This window comes from Phoxinus phoxinus, assembly GCF_949152265.1.
Source record: "Phoxinus phoxinus genome assembly, chromosome: 8".
Classification (NCBI taxonomy): domain Eukaryota; kingdom Metazoa; phylum Chordata; class Actinopteri; order Cypriniformes; family Leuciscidae; genus Phoxinus; species Phoxinus phoxinus.
The window spans coordinates 37,022,181-37,028,622 of record NC_136883.1 but is presented as its reverse complement, the minus strand read 5'-3'; the positions used below and the strand labels follow the sequence as shown (position 1 = coordinate 37,028,622).

The 6,442-nt window shown below is 39.3% G+C and overlaps 1 protein-coding gene across 1 annotated transcript in view; it reads left to right on the top strand.

The window, feature by feature from the left end:
• Window positions 1–1,870: 1,870 nt before the first annotated feature.
• chst8 (carbohydrate (N-acetylgalactosamine 4-0) sulfotransferase 8) overlaps window positions 1,871–6,442 on the top strand; it is a 196,648-nt gene continuing 192,076 nt past the window's right edge. The window contains exon 1 of the mRNA XM_079620181.1: window positions 1,871–2,183. The gene's annotated coding sequence lies outside the window, so the exon portion shown is untranslated. The remainder of the gene's footprint in view (window positions 2,184–6,442) is intronic.

Sequence of the window (6,442 nt, the reverse complement as noted above, 5' to 3'; positions counted from 1 at the left end):
AAAGACAGTCAGATAGAGACCGACAGGTAGAGATGGACAGGTAAAGACAGACAGACAGGTAAAGACAGTCAGATAGAGACGGACAGGTAGAAACGGACAGACAGACAGACAGGTAAAGACAGTCAGATAGAGACGGACAGGTAAAGACAGTCAGATAGAGACCGACAGGTAGAGATGGACAGGTAAAGACAGACAGACAGACAGACAGACAGACAGGTAAAGACAGTCAGATAGAGACGAACAGGTAAAGACAGACAGACAGGTACAGACAGACACACAGACAGGTAGAAACAGACAGACAGGTAGAGACAGACAGGTAGTAGATAGATAGAGACAGACAGACAGACAGGTAGAGACAGACAGACAGGTAGAGACAGACAGGTGGTAGATATATAGATATAGACAGACAGACAGACAGGTAGAGACAGACAGACAATATTTGTACTCATTCATAAATGCACATAATATTACAAATATGATCTCAGTTGTGTATCCTAGACCAGTGGGTTTCAACCCACAGAACTGCACATTCTGGATGTCCTTTCTTGGTAAATCTGAATTACATTCAAACTACACAAATTCATACCTGGTGTACCTCAAGGCTCTGTTCTGGGCCCTCTACTATTTACTAGTTACTACTTGGACTAATAATCAGACGCTTTGGGTTCTATTTATTTTAGCATACAGCTTTATTTTAGCACTCCTCGCACCTCCGTGTTTCCCCTATACACAGCTTGCACTTAAGACCTTAAGCTATGTTTATGTCTAATTATGTCATTCACTCACCCTTATGTTGTTCCAAACCTGTTTGAGTTTCTTCTGTTCAACACAAAAGAAGGTATTTTGAAGAATGTTGGTAACCAGTTGATAGCCATTGACTTCCATAGTATTTTTTCCCCATCTAAGAAATATTTCTATAGTATTCAAACCTCTCCTAGTCAGCAGGATGTCTACCCAACAGTCTAACCTAACTTTGCAAAGCAACCTTGGGCTCTGGAAATGCACTATACAAGTAAAAAAAACAACATTATTATACATATTTTTCGAAGTTGTAGCCTACGTAAACCGATTATGTTTTACAATTAAATACTATTTCAGTCTTTCTACTTAAAAATGGAACTTAATTCAACGCAAGACTTGCCAGCAAGTAATTTTACGTTTAAAAGACGTCTAATGGCCGTCCAAACACAAGCCAGACGTCTATAGGCTAAAACAAGGGAAAAATCGGGCTTTTAGTGAAAATTTAATAGACGTCTAAACCATAGCTCAAGAAAAGACTAGGCATCAATTAGATTACAAAGAAATGAAAGGAGTGAAGAAATGAAACCAAACACCTTGTAATCACTGTGTACATACTCTCAAGTTATGTTAGCACAAACGACATGTAACCAAATTCAAGGTTATTTTGGCTAGAAGTGTGTTACGGACTATATTAACCTAGATGGTGAAATGACGGCTATTGCTCTTTTTTGTGTAATTATTTGTGAAATGTTCTAGCGATTTCAGTGTGAAAGTTGTTCCAACACATTGCCATGAATGTCAACATGCAAAAATCGTGATGGTCCTAAAGATTATAGTCTACTTTATTTTCTTTCTTCAAGCAAAATATTTTTTTGTGAGTGAATGTGATCTGCACATGTTCTTGACGGGTTTCATGAGATTCGCTCGTGCAATGCTGTGTGATGATGATGAGTTAACGCAGTTACAGATCCACTCTATTCACACTGAATCACAGCGCGAGGACACCCACACTGCGCGCGCTCTCTCTCTCTCTCTCTCTCTCTCTCTCTCTCTCTCTCTCTCTCTCTCTCTCTCTCTCTCTCTCTCTAAGAGGCGGCGCATGCACTCATTCGTCTGTACTGGGAGTTTCAGTTCCGAACCTCTTCATCACACAGAACTAAACCTGCGGACAGTTTCCCCGTGGATCCCGCGCGCGCGCGCACTGCAGATGCGTGAACAGTTTTGCGGTTTCCTTCCACAGAGACTCACAAAGGAAATAGATATATACATATATATCAGGCACGCGCATCATTCCGACGGACCGAACCGGGTCTGGATCATCGGGCAACAGGAGGATCTCAAACACAGTCCGAGTGGATGTTGAATCGCGCTTTCCGTGGTGCTGAACATGATCTGATCTCAGTCCCTCAGCATCATCATCATCATCGTCAGCATCTGCACAGGTCGGTTCCGATAGTTGTATTGTCCTCCTGCACAAATGGATGTATTGTATGAGAAGGTGGTTAAACATCTCACAGCCCTTACACAAACTTACCATGCTGACCACACGGTTTCGACGAAATACTATACTTGTTTGTATTAAATGCTGTACAATAGTAACAGTAACTAGTAGCGATGGAATTTTACCACACTATGGTAGCCTATGGTTTCCATGGTAAACTTTTTGTAAGGGTGACGTTATGCAGAATAATTCAATTGTTGAATTTACCAATGCTTTAATTGATACCAATATGGGTAGTTTTACAACTCAAAAATGTGAGATTTTTTGAGAAATGAATGTGCAACTTGATTTTGTTCATGCACAAATAATGTCACTTTCTTCATTATTGATGATGATCACGAAGAAATGATGCATGTTCAAGTGATTTTATTGTTGGAAGATGCAAGGACTCGCCGGTGAGACTCTTTAAACAAGTTGCCAAAGTTATTCATTTGAATTCTGAAGCATGATGGACTTCAAATGCAAGTTTAATCTTTGATGCATAAGATTTTCACATGAATATCTGCTCTGTTTGTGTAGATGTTTTTAATGTTTTGCAGTTCAAGATTAAATCAGATTGCAGATGTTAAAATTTCAGACTCTGTAATTAAATTCTGGAGGTCGAGAGCTTGAAGTTTTTTAGATTTATAAAGCTAGTGGTCCATTTATCCAGCACACATGCCCTTCGTTCTGTTCCCACTGCTTTGTCATTTTTGAACACGCCACATTAATTCAAGGATTCTCTGATTTACATTATAAAGCTGTATAAAAGTGACAGGCGTGACACCGGTGTGAGAAACATGACGAATGATGCTGTCAGGCACCATCGGTGGTCAGTCAGGTCGCTGTCTGTCCTTCTCTGCTGTAATTTAGATTCAGACTGGGAAAATGCTCCTGTCAGGACTATATATCATGTATCCAGAATGAAAGAAAAATCAGCAAAACCTGCAGCGTCTGTCATTGAAGTGGAAAGAGTGAGTGCGTGTGTAAAATATATTTCTCGGAGGCCTCAAGAGTCAAGTCAACTCACCTTTATTTATATAGCACTCTTTACAATACAGATTGCTTCAAAGCAGCTTTTCTGTGATAACGGGGAAATACAACACGATCTCATGAAAGTGTGTATCTATACCACGAATGTGATTTCTCGTAGCCTACCATTTATACGGCAAAAAAATTTTTTTTTGCGTGCATATGCTACGCACTGAAAACCCTTGTAGGATTAGGGGCGGGGAGTGAGTGCGTATTACATGCCATAAAGTGCGTATCATATGCACGCGAAAACTGCGAATCATATGCACGCTAAAACTGCGTATGATATGCACGTTAAAACTGCGTATGATATGCACGCTAAAACTGCTAAAACTGCGTATGATATGCACGCTAAAACTGCGTATGATATGCACGTTAAAACTGCGTATGATATGCACGCTAAAACTGCTAAAACTGCGTATGATATGCACGCTAAAACTGCGAATCATATGCACGCTAAAACTGCTAAAACTGCGTATGATATGCACGCTAAAACTGCGTATGATATGCACGCTAAAACTGCGAATCATATGCACGCTAAAACTGCGTATGATATGCACGCTAAAACTGCGAATCATATGCACGCTAAAACTGCGTATGATATGCACGCTAAAACTGCGTATGATATGCACGCTAAAACTGCGAATCATATGCACGCTAAAACTGCGTATGATATGCACGCTAAAACTGCGTATGATATGCACGCTAAAACTGCGAATCATATGCACACTAAAACTGCCAATCATATGCACGCTAAAACTGCGAATCATATGCACGCTAAAACTGCGAATCATATGCACGCTAAAACTGCGAATCATATGCACGCTAAAATTGCGAATCATATGCACGCTAAAACTGCGTATGATATGCACGCTAAAACTGCGTATGATATGCACGCTAAAACTGCAAATCATATGCACACTAAAACTGCGAATCATATGCACGCTAAAACTGCGTATGATATGCACGCTAAAACTGCAAATCATATGCACACTAAAACTGCGAATCATATGCACGCTAAAACTGCGAATCATATGCACGCTAAAACTGCGAATCATATGCACGCTAAAACTGCAAATCATATGCACACTAAAACTGCAAATCATATGCACGCTAAAACTGCGAATCATATGCACGCTAAAACTGCGAATCATATGCACGCTAAAACTGCGAATCATATGCACGCTAAAACTGCGAATCATATGCACACTAAAACTGCGAATCATATGCACGCTAAAACTGCAAATCATATGCACGCTAAAACTGCGAATCATATGCACACTAAAACTGCAAATCATATGCACGCTAAAACTGCAAATCATATGCACACTAAAACTGCGAATCATATGCACGCTAAAACTGCGAATCATATGCACGCTAAAACTGCGAATCATATGCACGCTAAAACTGCGAATCATATGCACACTAAAACTGCAAATCATATGCACACTAAAACTGCGAATCATATGCACGCTAAAACTGCAAATCATATGCACGCTAAAACTGCGAATCATATGCACGCTAAAACTGCGAATCATATGCACGCTAAAACTGCGAATCATATGCACGCTAAAACTGCGAATCATATGCACGCTAAAACTATTTTGGGCGTATAGATGGCACGAGAAATAACATTCGTCGTATAGATACGCTTTTTCGGCAACAAAAGAGACTTAATGAAGTTCTCACTTTTGTTTCTTTGTGTCAGTTTCTGCTAAAAAATAGTAACAAGCAAAAAGAGTAGAGCATCTAGAGCATCAAATCAAGGATTTGATTTCCCGGCTAAACAGTAATTTGAATGATACAAAAGCGAGAATTATTTGGCAAAAGGACAGTTTCATAGTCACTGAGAAATCAAAATTGACAATTACATTTTTTAATGGAATATTAGTGTTTATTATAAATTATTTATCCGTGCACATTATTATTTTTAATGAATGTGCCTTATTCTATAATCCTTTTCTTCTCTGATGACGTGTTTACTGGTGCGAGGGCGGGGCAACCTGTCACTCACATGAGATCCACCAATCCATTCCGGTCTAAATCAAGCCCCGCCCACATTTGTTCTTGTTCCAGAAGTGTCTCACTCTTACATACGTCGCAACAGTGAAGAAAAGACTGCTGTACCTTCTGGTCTTTGGTATCGGTTTGAGACTTTGCTCTTGAGGAACATCTGAAGAACGTCTCAATCCACTCTCTGTTTTCTCTGGTTGTTGTATTGTTAGCTTGAGTCGCTGTTAGCATGCGTTGGGCTGGAGCTGCTGGTGTACCGCGGGGTCTGACGCACGCAGGCTGCGCTGTCAGGTTGTGTGTGTGTGTGTGTGTACGGAGAGTCTCAGCGCTGGCAGGAACACACAGTCACACTCCAGATGGCTCCTGCGTTCCCACAGACCTGAGGAGAGATCCGCTCCAGACTCCGCAGGGGAGCAGAGCTGCATGCAAAGCGCTTGTGTAGAACGGTTACAGCGCGCATGTGAATATACACCTTTAAAGAGGACATATTCTGAGTTCATCTTTCTGTAGTGTGTAATGTAATGTTGTATAGAGCTATTCTCTATCAGTGTCTCTGTTTCTGAACTCCTGAAACGCCTCCATTGTAGTCTTGAGTTTCTTCCGGGAACGAACACGTCACAATATTCACTGTAAAAAAATATTTTCATGATTTGTTATTACAACTTTTTATCTTTTGTCAAATCAACTTCGATAACTAATGTGTGAATATAACATTCTGTTTATCAAACCATTCTTCTTCATTGTATTAGCTCAAATTTTTAATTACAACGAACTCAAAATTTTAAGGCAACAAGGTAACTTGCTAAGTTATTTTTTTTTACAGTGATATGGTGCTCTTCTCGTGTCGGTCAAACATGACCGAATTTTTTTTATTTTTTTCAATGAAATGAATGTACTATATTTTAGTTCGATAATGTATTTTATTTAATAGTTTGTATTTTTAGGGGATTTTATGGTACTAAATTATATTTACGCTGTATTTATAATAATTTTTTTCACTTTTTGAGCGTACACCTGAAAATTAAATTTCCAACTTAAACTGTCGTAAATCTTGAATGCTTTAGAGAACAGATTGAAGTTTGCTCTCTTTTAAAAGACGACACTTGGCAGATTATTGCTGAAGTGAAAAGTTTTAAAAAGTGAACTTTTAAATTATGTTTATTGTTATGATTTATT